The sequence below is a fragment of the Triturus cristatus genome, chromosome 8 (genome assembly GCF_964204655.1).
Source record: "Triturus cristatus chromosome 8, aTriCri1.1, whole genome shotgun sequence".
NCBI lineage: Eukaryota > Metazoa > Chordata > Amphibia > Caudata > Salamandridae > Triturus > Triturus cristatus.
Window position 1 is genome coordinate 414672856 of NC_140591.1, and position 16646 is coordinate 414689501.

Below are 16646 nucleotides of genomic sequence, written 5' to 3' on the forward strand. Positions count from 1 at the left end.
TCCACCAAGGTCGGGTTGTATGGTTCGTAAACCAAGAACAAAGGAACAAGTATTGGCAGTCAGAGTTAATGAAGAGTTAGAGATGATCATGAACAAATATCCACATGTATGTTCAGGGGAACTAGGGAAAGTAAGAAATTTCAAACACAAGAGTAAAGTAAACGAAGGAGCTATACATAGTAAACATAAATTGAGAAATGCGCCTTTAATAAATGACAGGATCTTGAGAACGAGTTGGAATCACAGTGTAAAAGGGGCATTATAGAACCTATTGATTCTTCACTGTGATTGTTACCTTTGATGGTAGCCGGTAAGCACAGTCGAGAATTAGGGTCTGTGTTGATCCCCTTTGTCAGAACAGAGAGATTTGGGTGGATTCTCACCCTTTATTAAATATTATTGAGTTACTGTCTGGGTTGAAGGAGGTGAAATTCTTTTCAAAGTTAGATTTGGCTTCTGAATATCAACAATTCGAGCTCAAGCCAGATTCGAGGCATCTCACAGCATTGGTTTTCCCCTTTGGAGCAGGTCAGTTTTGCTGCATTCGTTTGGACTGGCTTCAACAGCTTTGGATTTTCAAAGAGTCATGTGCAAAATTCTTAAGGGCATCTAAGGGTTATTAATTTTTCAGGATGATGTACTAATTTATTCACCATATAGAGAGGCACATGATAGAATTCTGGATGAAGTGTTAAAAAGATTTCAGCTCCTTGGGGTTGTGCTTAGAAGAGACAAGTGTGTTTTCTTAACTGACTTGAGTATTTGGGCCATTCTGTATCCAGTCAGGGAATTGAACCAAAAGCTAGCTTGGTTAAAAGCATCACACAGTCTAAACCACCTGCAGATAAAGTGGGATTGAAATAGTTCCTTGGCATGTGTGAATACTATGCCCGTTTCATACAGAATTATGCAACATTTTTAAGACTTCTATTCCATATGTTAATGAGAGGTGTTGCTTTGAATGGAATTTGGAGTGCCAGCAAATTTTTGAGTGGACAGAAGAGCAGTCACTGAAATATTATGATCCTGAATTGCAGTGTGTAGTGACGGTTGATGCCAGCGACGTGGACTTAGGTGCTGTTTTCACTCAGGTCAATGATACTCAGGTTAAAACAGTTGATTTTGCTTCCCAGGTTTTGACTGGTGCTGATACGCAATATTCAGTGATTGAAAAGGAGATCTTGGCTTGATAGTGGGTGGTCATGACGTTTTCGAATTATTTATGGGGCAGACGTTTTGTGATTCAAACTGACCACAGGCCATTGGTTGACATACTGAGTGGAAAGTACTTTAGAGGATTTAGACTGATTATGCTTCCCATGTGTTGACATGTGCTAACAAGCACTATTCAGTGATTGAAAAGGAGCTCTTGGCTTGATAATGGGTGGTCATAACGTTTCAGAATTATTTATAGGGCAGATGTTTTGTGATTCACACTGACCACAGGACATTGTTTACATACTGAGTGGAAAGTACGTTAAAGGATTTACACTGCATGTTGCTAGACTTTAAACCAAACATTCACAGTTTGATTTTGATCCTGAATAATGGTGGAATCAATGGTTGTGCAGATTATTATTCTCAATGTTCAGATAGTGTGGAGGAAAAAAATGAGTTTTGTTGTGAGTAAGATATAGAAGATTGGATTGTTGCATCTGTAGATTTACCTCAGGTGGATGCCTTTTCAGAACATGACTGGTGCAAACCATTGAAAGATGATGCAACTTTGGGTATAGTCATAAAGTATCTAGAGTCAGGATGGCCAAAGGAAAGAAATCTAGATTTTGACTTGAAGACTTTTGACAAGATAGCGGAAGAATTATCAGTTGAGGATGGTTTGTTAGTCAGATCCAACACATTTGTTCCCCTCCATCTCACTAAGGAACTCAATCATTGTTCAAGCTCATGAAGGTCACTTACGAGCTACTATGACTAAGAAACATGTGAAAGTATCCTTCTGGTGGCCTTCCATGGACAGGAGATTTGATCAACTGGTAAAGGAAAGTGTTATTTGCTCCAGTTGTGACATAAAGAAAACATGTGGCAGCGATTTTGTGAGTTGAACATGGAAAGATTATGATAGAGAAAGAATCCTAGGTTTTTTACAAAGAGGAGTGATGCTCAGATAAGATGGCTACCAAGGAGAATCCCAAGGAGACCTACGTTTACCAAACAATATCACTCCAGTCTTATCACTATTAAATCTGAGGCAATTAAGTTGCATCCAAGAAGCAACAACAGACATACATTCTTGGAGCTTGACTTGGGTTTGCTGTAGATTGTGAGAGATGCAGATGATAATTTGGGTATCGACTATGTACGATACAGTGTCATAGCCAAAGGATCTTATGAACTTTGGCCATGACATGGTTATGGTTTGGTTATGAGCAAGAGGGTTGAACAAGGTGGGGCTAATTGTGGAGCCAGTGGGACTCCACATAGGATATTAGTAGTATAAGGTATGAATGGCAAAAGAGAAACTGTTTGGGTATAGGAACGGAGGAAAGAAGAAAATCAATTAAGAGCTTTGAGACAGATACCAGAGAAATTGAGATATGCAAGAAGGACTGAATTAGTCACAAAATCAGAGGACGCTAAGAGATCAGGTAGGATGGAGGAGGTGTATCCACCTTAGTCTAAGATGTTACAGATGTTATCCATGGAAGCCAAGAGAGCTGATTCAGTGCAGTGGGCAGTTCGAAAACCAAATTTAAGAAGATTTGAGGGCTCTGTTGAGTTGTATACTGACAAGTTCCCCCCTACATTTAGTGGGAAATGGCAGAAGTATAGACTCAAAAAGAGTACCTCTTTCTTGATAAAGTAGTGTTTTGTCTAAGGGCTAAGGACTGCCCAGAACAAAATAACAAGGGGCATTGTTGTTCGACCTTGCACATAATGTTCAATCAAAATCCAAGGAACATGCAGAGAGCGAACACAGCGATGAGTTCTCATGTGAAAGTAGTCTTTGAAAATATTGCAAAATAAGAAGATATGTAGTAAAGTGTGCAAAACAGCAGGCAAGCTGCAACGAGCTCATGCTAAGTTAGTGAAAAACGACAATGTACCTATGGGCTACGTGACACCCTCCCCTTGGCCAGGGCGTTAGCCTTCTGCAAAAAGCAAAACTCAGAGATAAGCAGAGGCAAAGTGTCTTTGTTGTAGGCCAATTCGTGTAATTATGGGAGCAAAAAAATTGTTTGTACTGCCCGGGTATAATGTTTCAAAATGTTGCCAATTGGATGCTCAAACTGCTAACCATTCATAGTTAGTCCTCAATTTCAAAGATTTTGCGGGAAATGCGGAGTGCCATGAACTCCAGAAAGTTGTCCATTCCTTCCATTGTAAAAATGCATGCCATCCAGTTTAATAGGTCGAACCAGCACACATGCTCCTCATATCCAGAAGCCGTTGGGAGCATCTCAGGGCAACCTGCATTAACCTCGATGAAACTGCAGTCTATGAGGCGCTGCACAAGAGCACAGGTACTCAAGTCTGCCGCTGGTCCGAGTGGAGGATCGCACACCAAACGTATACCCCTGGCACTTACCCGGGGCCATGGGCCTTTTATGGACCCATTAGCAGATCATAATACAGGGCAGCATGTGTGGTATTGGACAAGCAGACATCCATGGCCCATTGAAAAAGGCACCAGAGACAGTGAAAAACAGGTTGCTTGCAGGTAAAATAGGCATAACAGAAGGTCAGCCAGAAGTCGATGGCAAAACACTCCACTGGCATAGCACCAAAGGGCTGCCACATATGATCGCAACATAGTTGGAACTGGACTGGGTCTGGCAGCTCCACAGATCGAGCATCTATTGTGAAACTATAGTAGGAGAACCAGCTCGCCGCAAACCAACAGGAGTTCCAGGGGAAACCCTCTGAAGGCGCTGGAAAAAATAAAATGAATAAAGGCCGGAATTTCTGCAAAAATAGTCTGACAGGAAGAAACAAGGCTGGATCCCATAAGTTTAAAAAAGTGAGCAAGGCCCTCCTTATCAGACACATTAAGTATTTGGTATTTTGATTCTCCAAAATGGAGTGGGAGATTTGTGTTTAGCAGCGAGTGGATCTCACTTGCGGTTCTTGCCACCAGCAGTTCGAAGGTCTCTCGAGCCGATGTGAGAGCCTCTCCTTGGTGAGTAAGATATGGAAGATTGCATTGTTGCCTCTGTAGATTTACCTCAGGTGGATGCCTTTTCAGAACATGACTGGTGCTAACCATTAAAAGAGCATGCAACTTTGGGTATAGTCATGAACTATCTAGAGTCAGAATGGCCAAAGGACAGAAATCTAGATTTTGACTTGACGACTTTTGACAAGATAGCGGAAGAATTATCCGTTGAGCATGGTTTGTTATTCAGAGCCAACACATTTGTTCCCCCACATCTCACTAAGGAACTCAATCATTGTTCAAGCTCATGAAGGTCACTTAGGAGCTACTATCACTAAAAAACATGTGAAATTATCCTTCTGGTGGCCTTCAATGGACAGGAAGATTTGATCAAGTGGTAAAGGAATGTGTTATTTGCTCCAGTGGTGGCAAAAAGAAAACGTGGCAGCGAGTTTGTGAGTTGGTCATAGAAAGATTATGATGGAGAAAGAATCCTAGTTTTTTTACAAAGAGGAGTGATGCCCAGATAAGATGGCCTCCAAGGAGAATAACAAGCAGACCTACGTTTACAAAACAATATCACTCCAGTCTTATCACTATTCAATCTGAGGCAATTAAGTTGCATCCAAGAAGCGACAACAGACATACATTCTTGGAACTTGACTTGAGTTTGATGTAGATTGTGAGAGATGCAGCTGATAATTTCGGTATCGACTATGTACGATACAGTGTCATAGCTAAAGGATCTTATGAACTTTGGCTATGACATGGTTATGGTTTAGTTATGAGCGAGAGGGTTGAACAAGGTGGGGCTACTTCTGGAGCCCAGTGGGACTCCACATTGGATATCAGTAGTATAAGGTATGAATGGCAGAAGAGAAACTGTTTGGGTATAGGAACAGAGGAAAGAAGAAAATCAATTAAGAGCTTTGAGACAGTTACCAGAGAAATTGAGATATGCAAGGACTGAATAAGTCATGGTATCAAAGGACGCTGAGAGATCAGGTAGGATGGAGGAGGTGGATCCACCTTGGTCCAAGATGTTACAGATGTTATCCGTGGAAGCCAAGAGAGCTGATTCGGGGCGGTGGGCGGTTTGAAACACCAAATTTAAAGGGTCAAGAAGATGAGTAGCTTCGAGGGCTGTTGTGAGTTGTATACTGACAAAATCCTCCCTACATTTAGTGGGAAATGGCAGAAGTATAGACTCAAAAAAAAGAGTACTTCTTTTTGATAAAGTAGTGAAACACACGCTCAAAGTGTGTGTTACCTATTCGTGTACCCCACTAGAAACCAAAGTACACTGTCCAAACAACTGCTGCATCAGTATATTTTGTCTAAGGGCTAGCCAGAACAAATTAACAAGGGGCATTGATGTTTGACCGTGCACATAATGTTCAGTCAAAATCCCAGGAACATGTAGAGAGCGAACACAGTGATGAGTTCTCATGTGAAAGCAGTCTTTGAAAATATTGCACACAAAAAGACGTGTAGTAACGTGTGCAAAGCAGCAGGCAAGCTGCAATAAGCTCATGCTAAGTGAGTGAAAAACGACAATGTCCCTATGGGCCATGTGACAGCGGTGTAGATGATTCCTCTAGTTTTGCAAACAAGTCTGTGCCAGCGTACCCCTCCGAAAGAGTTGGTAAAGCTGTGATTCTCCATTTGCAGGCAGTATCCTATTTGGCCACGATGGTAGTCATGCCAATTAGGCAAGGGTCTTAGCAACTGCCCCCCCCCCCATATAATCAAGAACTCAAAGTAATGCCTGTGTTGGTGAAAGGTCCATGGGCAGTCAAACACACAGGTTAGGTAGTCCATTATCTGTTGGCTATATGACACAATCAAATATGACATTGCCAGGTGACATGGAAAAAGTCTGTATCTGGACATGGACAGTGGAAACAGTCGAGGTGAAAGATCTTGCCGATGCGCCAGAGTCGCTGTAAGGCAAGGAATGCAAGCAGTTCAGTTGAATGAGCCTGGATCACGGGCTATTCAAATTGCGAGGGGAGTCATACGTACCAGACACTCAAGGTCATCTAAGGACCTAACCCATTTCTTCGACTTCTGTTTCAGGGAGGGAAACCGGTCGGGTATATTGAGGACTAGTGTGCAGAACATTTGCGAGATTCCGCCTGTCTCCAATTTGCCCATCAGCAGCTAAGCTTCAAGCGAGTTGTGCTCGACCAGTCCCACTAACTGGGCTATTGTTGCTCATTGTGCCCCTGTGTCACCACTGTTGCAGAAACTTCAATGCTTTTTACCAGACAATTCAGCAATTTGATGTCTAAGCTTATTGTATGATCACCTAATGTGAGCTCCTCAAAGTCCTGCCTAAAGTTAGCTGCCACTTTCACTGGATCCATCCTTTTCCAGTCACTTCTAGCACATTACCATATTTCATCTCCTCAGAGTTTTTACCTACTTTTCCCTTTAGGAATAAGGAAATAAGGTGATGGTCAGCCCAAGTCTGGGGGGGAGATATTTGGTCAAGCACTATCATCTTCTCAGCATCAAAAATTATGTGTGTGCCCAGCTATATGTGTAACGGGCCAAGTGAATATCCACATTGAGATTATGTGCACACATTTTTCGCTGAGAATCACATGGTGTACAGGAATTAGTGAGTATTGGACATAGAGTACCTGGACAAAACCAGTTGCCATAGGCTAGAACTAGACCAGTACAGCACGCACCAGTTCTTTACATTATACATAGAGTGGGTTTTGGCTCCATTCAGAGGACTATGACCTTCTTACCTCATGCTGTTGGTTGTTTGCTGTATCATCTCGTCTTTCAGGAAGTACTTCCATGGGAATATATGAGGGACCAGTGGGAATAATGGTTTAACTACCACCTTGGATCCAGAATACGATCAAAGAGGTTTTACAGATATTATAAACAGAGGCATTCTAGCTAAACTGTTAGCAGCTCATCCAGGTTAAATGCATTTGTCATCTAGCAGTAATGCAGCAATACAGTTTTGTCCGTCGTCTATCCTAGACAAAAAAGAGGCAACAGTTGTTACATGGGCATTGGAAAAAGGAGCAAGATAAAAAAAATGGAGAAATACAAGATCTTTGAGGATTAGAGTATCTTTGTGACACAGCCAATTTAGGTTCCCTACCCATCCGTTCTCTAAGCAAAGAATGATAGAGCTAACCCCTGTGAAGCACCACTAAATACAATATCCAATGTCAAATCTTCAACTCTAAAAACGCCGTTGGGCCAGACCTCCATTTCCAAAGTTCTAACATTGTTCCACTTACAATCTCTTGGCACAAGGCCCAAGGACGACGCTGCAAACTGAAATTTCCAGACAAATTAAAAGACAGAAGATTGGGGATGGATTGCTACTACCCTTTCCAAATATTCAAGGTGCTGACTACATAAATCTGTTGAGAGACCAAAACGAACCTGGAATAGGATAAGCAATAGTCAAGTATCCCTGCTTTCGCAGAATGTTGCAGGCATGGAAAAGATTCACTCTGAATCCGAAATCATGGCATAATTGAAATTGCACAATATTATTTGTATCCAAAAATCATGTAACAAAATGGAACGTCCGATATATTGGGATATTATGAATTCCTTGTAAACCACAGTAAAATATAAAAGCAAAGAGGACACAAAGGGCAGTTAATATATATACACATAACTATTTCGTAAGATTACAAAATGACTGATCTGAAATCCAATAATTGCAATCTTCTGAGCTTAAAAATTGAAAACTGGGATTTTGACTTGCAAGTAAGCTTCTAATTCAGATAAATGTATAGATCAACCCTGCATCGAAAGGGAACCCGGAAAGTATATAAAAATGTAATATTACCTCACAGATCAATTTGTCTGATTCGGCGATACCCCACTGATTGTTTTTTTTTTTTTTTTTAAACAAACTTTATTCATCATGTAGTCACAATACACAGCTCATGCCTACAACCATACGTGGCTGGCAGCGTGACGGTATAGAAAGGGGTACTAGTGTACACAGCGGTTCGTCCACAACCCGCTAGGGGCCGGCAGCGTTGCAGTGTGAACAAAAAATAGGATGACAAAGCAATCAAGTAGGTCTCCCGTCCTGGTATTCAATGCTGGAAGTGGCAGGTAATGATCATGACATAACACCTGTATACTGTGCCCATAGGCACACAACAACTGGCGGAACCACCCCTCAACATGTGACCCAGTGGTGCAACATTTTCCATCGCATCTCATCCTCCACCAATGTCATGGGAGCACAAGGGAAGGGTCAACTCCATCCCCCCCCTCCTGCCCTCCCCTGAAACTCTGCCCCGAAGCTCGGAAGCCGAATCCCTCAGCCGCCGAAGTGTGAGCTGCCTTTAGATGTATGCAGTGGCGCTTCGGCATCAACCCGATCCCGTTTCCATGCGCACCCGCCCCAGCAGGGCGGTTCCCTTGGGTTCGGAGTCGTAGGTTCTATCTACTATAGTCAGTAAGTATGTGTTATGATATGGGGTGTGAGATCAGGTATGTCGTGAGGGGGCTCCATATGTCCAGTGGACGTGCCGCCGTGGGTAGGAGCTCCGCGTATTGGAGCAGTGTTTCCTGACACTGCACCATGTTACTAATCCAGTCTTTGAATTTCGGGGCTCTGCCCCTTCCCCACCTGCAAGCTATCAGTCTCTTGGCCATAAGAAAAGCGATGGTGGCGAATCTACGTACAGGCTTTCTAATGGTTTTTGTGTAGCCCAGTAGCGCCTGCACTGGAGATGGTGTCAATGGGACATCTATCATCTCTGAGATGCCCAAATATACCTGACCCCAATAGTCGGCAACCTCCCGGCAACTCCACGCTACATGCAAGAAATCTGCCGCGGGTGCATGGCATCGCCAGCAAAGGTCGTCCCCCCTCAGCCCGATCCTGTGCATACGAGCTGGTGTGCAATAGAGCCTATGCAGAAACTTATAGTGAATAACCCTGAATCTGCTGCTGGAAGAGATTTGTTCGGTTTGCGCACAGCAGAATTCCCAGATGTCGTCCGAAATGGGTTCACCCAGCTCTCCCCCCCAGCCATGGCGCGCCCTGCAATGTTCCAGCTCCGGTATGGCATGTATTAAGTGGTATAGGTTCGAGACCGCATGTGCAGGAGTAGCAGCTTTAAGCAGCTGATGTAGGGGGTCTAGCGTGGGTGGCTCGGCCGGATACTCCCCCGTTAGCGCTCGAATCCCACTACGAAGTCTGATATATAGGAATGTATCCATGGGAGTGGATGTAAGGTCAGCAAACATGTGCGTCTGCGACCTAAAACGGCCATCATGATATAGGTCTCCCCATGTCCTGATGTTGAATTTGTTCATAAAGTTTTTAAATATTTGTTCCTGCAGAAGAGGGATCGTGGGATGGTACGCCAACGGGAGCAGCGGAGAGTATGGTAGGGTCGTGTTAGTTTTTTCGGAGATACGACGCCACGCCATGATCGTACTAGAGACTGTTGTAGCTTCCGCAATAGGAGTTACGGGCGCACTAAATAAAGCACCCTCCAGCGGGATCGGGTCCGCTAACCAATGCTCCACCGCCACCTGAGGCAGAAAGGGCGTGGGGCGGATCCAATAGTGTACATAGTGTGCCTGGGCACTGTCATAGTACAGCTCAAACTCCGACAGATCAAAGCCGCCCTGTGTGAACGGGCGAGTCAAGACACCCCAGCGCAGTCGTGGCTGCTTTCCTCCCCATACCAGTCGTATTAGCTCAGATCGCAACATTTTAAAAAAGGTCTTGCCCGGGTAGTATGGGATATTTAGGAAGAGGTACAGAAGTTTAGGCAGGATCACCATCTTAATAAGGGATGCGCTTCCTGCAAAGGAGAGTGGCAATGTGATCCCTCTGGTCACGCAATTTTGGATGTGGTCAAGGGCACGTCCATAATTCAGCCGCATCAGTTCGTCCCGGTCTCTAGTGAGATATATGCCCAGATAGCGGACCTCTTCTGTGCACCACCGCAGTGGATAATCGAGGAGGAATGGTTGGGCCGCTCTCGTGAGCGGAAAAATAGTGGATTTCCCCCAATTAATATGGATACCCGACATGCCGGCATAGCAAATAAATTCTCGCAGAATGGGATTGAGGTTAGTACTGGGATCACGTATGTATAGAGTTATGTCATCCGCATAGAGGGACACAAGGACCTCTCGCTGTAGACAACGTAAAGCCCTTTCCCGATGGGGCTGTCGGAGTCTGGCCGCTAACGGTTCCAACGCTATGGCGAACAGTAATGGAGATAGGGGGCACCCCTGAAGCGTGCCTCTGGATACGGCAAAGGCGTCAGATATCCGACCATTTACCCCCACGCGAGCAACCGGTTGACGGTAAAGTATACTTATCCACTGTGTGAAGCCTATTGGCATCCCCATGTTACGTAGTATGCAGAGGAGGTAGTCCCATTCTAACGAATCAAAGGCCTTAGTGGCGTCTAAGAACACCGCCAACATCGGCAAGTCGGGGTCAATATTTTGCAATATGGAGAAGAGTGTGCGGAGGTTGTATGAGGTAGCCCTGCCAGGGATGAAGCCCGCCTGATCCGACAGCACCAGCCCCCCCATCAGTAGCTGCAAGCGATTGGCCAAAACCTTGGTCAGTATTTTTGCATCACAGTTGATTAGGGATAGGGGGCGGTAAGAGTCACGACATTCGGGCGGCTTACCGGGCTTTAGTAGAGAAATTATGGGAGCTTCCTGCATGGACGGGGGAAGCATTCCGGCCTCGTGTGCCTCTAGATACACCTCCCGAAGCACTGGCCCCAGGACATCTGCGTAGGCCTTATAAAAGTCCATGGGCAGCCCGTCCAGCCCAGGAGCCTTCCCAGGCGCCATCTGGTTGATCGCATCCCTAATTTCGTCTAGACTTATGGGTTCTGCCAGAAACTCTCTATGTCTGTCCGGAAGCCACCCCAACGTGAGGTCCCTCAGGTAGTCCCCCATATCTAAATCCCCCGCTCTGGTAGTCGAGTAGAGAGTGGAATAGTGGTCGACAAAAGCATCTAAAATCGACCGTGTGTCACGTAATGGCTCCCCTCCGTCCCCCACCAACTCCAACACGAAATTCGAGCCACGTCGGGGGCGAATCATTGCCGCCAGGAAGCTCCCGGGACGTTCTCCCTCTCCATAGGCTCTATTCCTGAATGTTTACCCCGAAATTTCACCTCCCTGTCGGCGGTGGTAGTATACTCAGATAACACCTCCCGATACCGCGCCTGGGCGGCGGAATCCGTGTGGTAGTCCGGCTGGGTTTCTAGTGTACGAAGTGTGGTTTCCAATGTATGTAAAGTATTGCGCAAGACCCGCAACACGCCTGAGCCTTTAGATATGCAGATGCCTCGTATCGTGACCTTCAATGCCTCCCACAGTGTGGCTACCCGCTCTACCGATCCCTTGTTAGGCGATAAAAAGTCTTCAATATCCTGACGGAGTTCAGAGCGGAATAGCTCATCAAGTAGTATGTTGGGTTGGAGGCGCCAGGATGGGGGTCTCCCCAGAATGTCCGGTAAGCGGAACTTGATCAGCACCGGGGCGTGATCAGAAAACGTGCGACTCACATGTTGTGCCGCAGCCATGGAGGGGGCCAGCCCCCGAGACACCAATATGTAGTCCAGTCTAGCCCAGGTGGCATGAGCCGAGTTCCAATGCGTGCCCTCCATACTAGTAGGGTGCAAGTGCCGCCATGCATCTACCAACTCCTGATTGTCACGAATGTCTCGCAGGTATCTATGGGTGTTGGTGTAATGGTGTGTAGAAGGGTTGGACCTGTCCAAGGCCGGATCAAGGACCGCATTGAAGTCCCCCCCCCCATATGAGATGTGTCGATCTCACCTCCCTGATCTTGTTCCAGAGGGCAATGAAGCTACTTGGGTCATCACAATTTGGGCCATAGGAGCATGCGAAGGTGATGGTGTCGGCACCCATCCTTCCCCAGGTGACGCAATACCGTCCTTCTCGGTCCACCGCGTCTCCCAGTGGGGCATAGGGAACATTCCGTTTTATCAAAATAGCGGTACCTCTCGCATAAGACGAGTATGCTGCGAAGACCGAATGGGCCGCCCAGCGAGCGGCAAAGCCGCCTCCGCGTTGGGGATCCATATGAGTTTCCTGCAAGAATGCTATATTTACGTTTAGTCTGTCCAAGGCCCCCAATATCTGTCTCCTCTTCCTCGGGTCCCCCAGACCCCTAACATTCCAGGTAATGACGGATAGAAGACCTCCCTTCCCGCTATCTCGCTGTCCTTCCCGGCTCATATCTATAGCTGGATAATCGAAGTATCCTGGTGTGTGTCAACCCCCGCCCATTCCATAGCCAATGTACAGCGGAGGGTTCAAGAGGCGAGTCCGCCCTATGCATTGTGACATGATCCATGCTGTGCTCAAACAAAATATCAACAATCCCGTGAATATCCCTCCCCCCTCCCACAACGACATCCCAATCATGCCAAGCATCCGCCCCATCCCACATCAACTCAACATTCCAAACCATAATCCTGTTGGGGAATACCCAATTGGGAGACACCAGGGGTCCAGACCCGCCAACCCAACTCCCCCGATTTTTCACCCGCCGCCCGCTTGGGTCAGTATCAGCAGGCTGTGCGGGAAGGGGATGGGTGTGCCAGAGCAAGATCAAGTTATCCAGCATCAATTGTAACCTGGAAATAAACAGGCCTATTACCCCACAGCCCATCAACTCGACAGCGGGGCTCCATGCAAAGGAAATGACAAGCAGTGAGGCTCACCCTGCGGTAGAAGCCACGTATTTCAATGCAGTGACGGTGTTATAATAAAACACGAATATCAGCCCCACCCCTCTAGTCAGTCCAGAGCTGAGGTGGGGGAGCGGGAACCATCCCTCCCAGGAGATGTTCGTGTAGCGTCGTGAGAGCGTTTATGGTCTTTGAGGAAGAGCTCCACCTGAGACGGGTTCTGGTAGATGTGTGACATGCCATGGAGGACCACCCGCAGGCGCGCCGGGTAGAGCATGGAATAACGGATATCACTTTGAATTAAACGTTTCTTAACTGCCCCAAATTTTCGTCGTGCCTCCTGTACAGCCTGTGTGAAGTCCGGGAAAAAAGAGAGCGTAGTATTGTCATACTGAACAGGCTGCTTCTCTCGTGCCAGGCGAAGCAGAGTATCACGGTCTCTATAATTCAGGAAGCGGATAATGATTGGTCTCGGAGGTGCTCCAGGAATGGGGCGAGGGCCCAGAGAGCGGTGAGCCCGCTCCACCACTAAGTGGGGGGAAAAGGCCTCCGCGCCAAAGAGGTCAGAAAGCAGTTTTTCTATGAAGAGTTCCATTTTCCCCAATGCGGTGGATTCTGCCAGACCAATAAGGCGCACGTTGTTTCGTCGCGATCACGCCTCCAAGTCCTCATTCTTGTCGGCAATCACCTTCAGTAACCGTTCCATCTGCGATACCGTGCTGGCATTGGCCGCCGCCCCATCCTCAAGCCCCGAGATCCGCTCCTCCATCTCCTTGACTCGCTCCTCTTGTTGATCAAGACGGTGTCCCGCAGAGTCCAGTCGCCTGGACATGTTATCAATCTTCGAGTCAATGGAAGTGAGACTTGTTTGCATGTTTAAAAGGAGCGCCTTCCAATCCACCTCCGAGTCACCCCCCCCCCCGTCGGGGCGCGGGCTTTCTTCTTTTGGGACTCAAAGGGGAGCTTGGATTGTTTATTATCCGTCTTCCCCATGATTGTGGTGGACCTGGCACCTCAGCTCTCCGCCCCGGAACACCAGAGCGGAGCCCTTCAGCTAATGTAGTCAGAGGCAGCCCAATGCGCGTCTCGACGCTACTCCCCCACGTCTCTCGCGGCGCCGATCGGGGGGTGGGAGGGGAGAAACCTCCTACAGGGCTCTGGTCGTAGTATCGATCCTGAGGGTCAGGAGCGGATTAGCGGTGGCAGTCTTGTCCGTGTATATACAATCCGGCAAGTCCCGCGGCGAGCGGCCCACACAGTCCCTCGGGCGGGTTCCCTCCTGTCAGGTGTGCGTGGTCAGTGCCTTACAATGCGGTGGATGAAGGGTGCATATGCAGGGGGAGCGTGCCCCCCCCCCCGGCTACACCCCGCAGCAGGATAGCAGTGTCCCCCTCTCCGGGCCCGCAGCGGGCACAGGCCGGCCGGTATGCAGCCGCGAGGCCCCCCTCCAGTAGGTGCACCTCGGCTGTCCAATCCCCCGCGTGGCAGAGACAGACCAGCAGCGATGGAGGCGGCCCCACCCTGCTCGTAGGTAGGTCTCAGGTGATGAGGCGTTTTCCGTCCCTCGCGTATTCAGGGGAGCGCCGGGGCCGCGCAGCGCGCCAAGGCCTACCTCACTGGTCCTCGGGGATGGGGCCACTCTGCAGGGTTCCGCCGCGAAGTCGAGCCCCTCGGCAGCTCGCCGTCTCGCCAGTATGCCAGGCCCCCCGGCACGACCGCAGGCAGTCCGGCAATGCGAGGTTCCACCACCGGGTCTGCGCCAGTCAGCGCCGCGGTCCGCGGCCTAGCAACCACGCTGGAGCACCGGGGGTCGCGTGAATGGGCACGCCGTCTTCCGTGCGTCAGCAGCTTACAGCACCTCCCGCGGGACCCGTCTGGGCGGATATCCTCCTCGGCGCCGCACCAACTCGGACCAAACTCGCCACAGGTATGCGTCCACCTCCGAGGGCCACTCGAGCGCAGTAGCTGCCAGTCTTCAGGGTACAGGATGGGTTTTACGGATACTTGATGTGCCCGGCTGACGAGAGCCTCACCTAAGTGCGGCCATGTCGGTCTGGCGCCCTCTAGCGCCTCCACCCCACTGATTGTTCCTTGGGACTTTAATTGAAACCTGCTACTAAATCAAGATTCCATAGTTGATGCTTGTTGACCAATTCCTACTCAGGTCACAAAGGCCCAAAGAGCTGACCAATTGGGAAAACTATTATTTCCATCTTCAAAGTTTGGGTCTCCATACCATAAATTGTCGGTTCCTTGAAGATCAGCCCATGTCCCACATGCATATTTCAAATAAAATATTTGCCGTACTAGACTATACTTACATCTCTGTAGCTATTTTCTAAATCAACGCTGCCCATATTGATAATCAATGCAAACGTGACCATCTCCATCAGAAGTTCACCATCAACAGCTGCAAAAGATTATCGCTCTTCTGTCCGGTGGGTTCGTGTAATATTCTGAACAGCTGGAATTCGACTGTGATGATCAAATGTGCTTGGTGCAACAAAACCTTTAGCGAAATACATCAGCACAAAATAAATCCAATATTAGCTTGGGTAAAGATCCTTGACCAGCCTAGCCGATGCTGGGCACATACATAAACAACACAAACCTTTTGCCAACAATTCCTTGTATACAAAACAATTCAAAGCAGAGAAGCAGCTCTTGAACAGAGAAAATCAAGCCGACCACGATGCAGCTCAACAAAAAGTAACTTCTTTGGGAAGCCAATGCGTTCAGGGTAATATGGTAATATGTGCTACACGAAGCCTAGAAAATGCACATCAGCTCGCTCTATGATAATGCCTCAATTAATTACTCGCAAACACCGAGTGATGGACCAGGAGACACGTCCACTGTCTGATGTGAAAGTGATCCACAAGGAGAAGAGATCTCTGTCCAAAATTATAATTGTGAATGAATTAAAACATGCATAAGGAAAATCAGAAAAGGAATGATTAGTGCCCTATTTCCAAATGGCATTCCAGGAGCCATCTGTGAGCAAGATGTGGACTCTTGGACATCGACCATTGAGGACCTATTTCCATATTGTCTTGCAACAAACACAATCCTGCTGTTTTTGCAACCAATCTATAAATCAATCAAGTGTCTTGTAGAGCGCGACTACTCACCAATTAGGGTGTCATGGCACTGGGTGGGGGTACTGCTGGTCCGTCGAAGGCACAGCAGTTCAGTCGAAGAGCCAGGTCTTTAGGTCCTTCCTGAATTGAGGCAGTGACAGTGATTGTGTCTGGGAGGTGGGAGTTGAGAGTTGAGAGTGTAGTTCCACTGGTCTTCCACTATCTTTTTCCAGTTTCTGTGTGTGGAGTTGGGGAGCATGGTGCCAGTGTTGGGTATTTAGTTATAATAATAAAGTAAAGTAGAACAGTCTAATTCGATATTTGAACTTTGCAAAAAGAAAAGCAACTTTGGTCAAATGAAACGATAAAGTGTTGGCATTTGCTTACTTCTTTTATTTGTTGTTCAAAGCTGCACCTTAAGAACTAGTGTGCGATAACCAGAAATCGCGATGCAATTGACAAGATGGTCTTATTAAGGGGAGGCAACGAAATGCATTTCCAAAAGTCAGCAGTTTGGAAGACATATACACATTCATTTCGAGAGAAAAATTTAGCATTGGTCCTTTCATGTGTATGCCTAGAATGTTAGGCATGGAATGAAAAAAGATGAGGTACTTCTGATTTTGTGGTGGGGCATACATCCTCGCTTCCAGTTTAAAGCAGATGGTGCTGCCCTACATAGGTTCATACTTTTGAATTCACATCCACCCATTTAACCAGAAATGCGTTCCATCTTTCTTC

General features: G+C 47.2%; 1 protein-coding gene across 1 annotated transcript in view; it reads left to right on the top strand.

Annotated features, from left to right (window-relative positions):
- The window catches only part of TNFSF11 (TNF superfamily member 11), a 138805-nt gene that overhangs the window by 89755 nt on the left and 32404 nt on the right, over positions 1–16646 (top strand). The gene's annotated exons all lie outside the window — the stretch shown is intronic.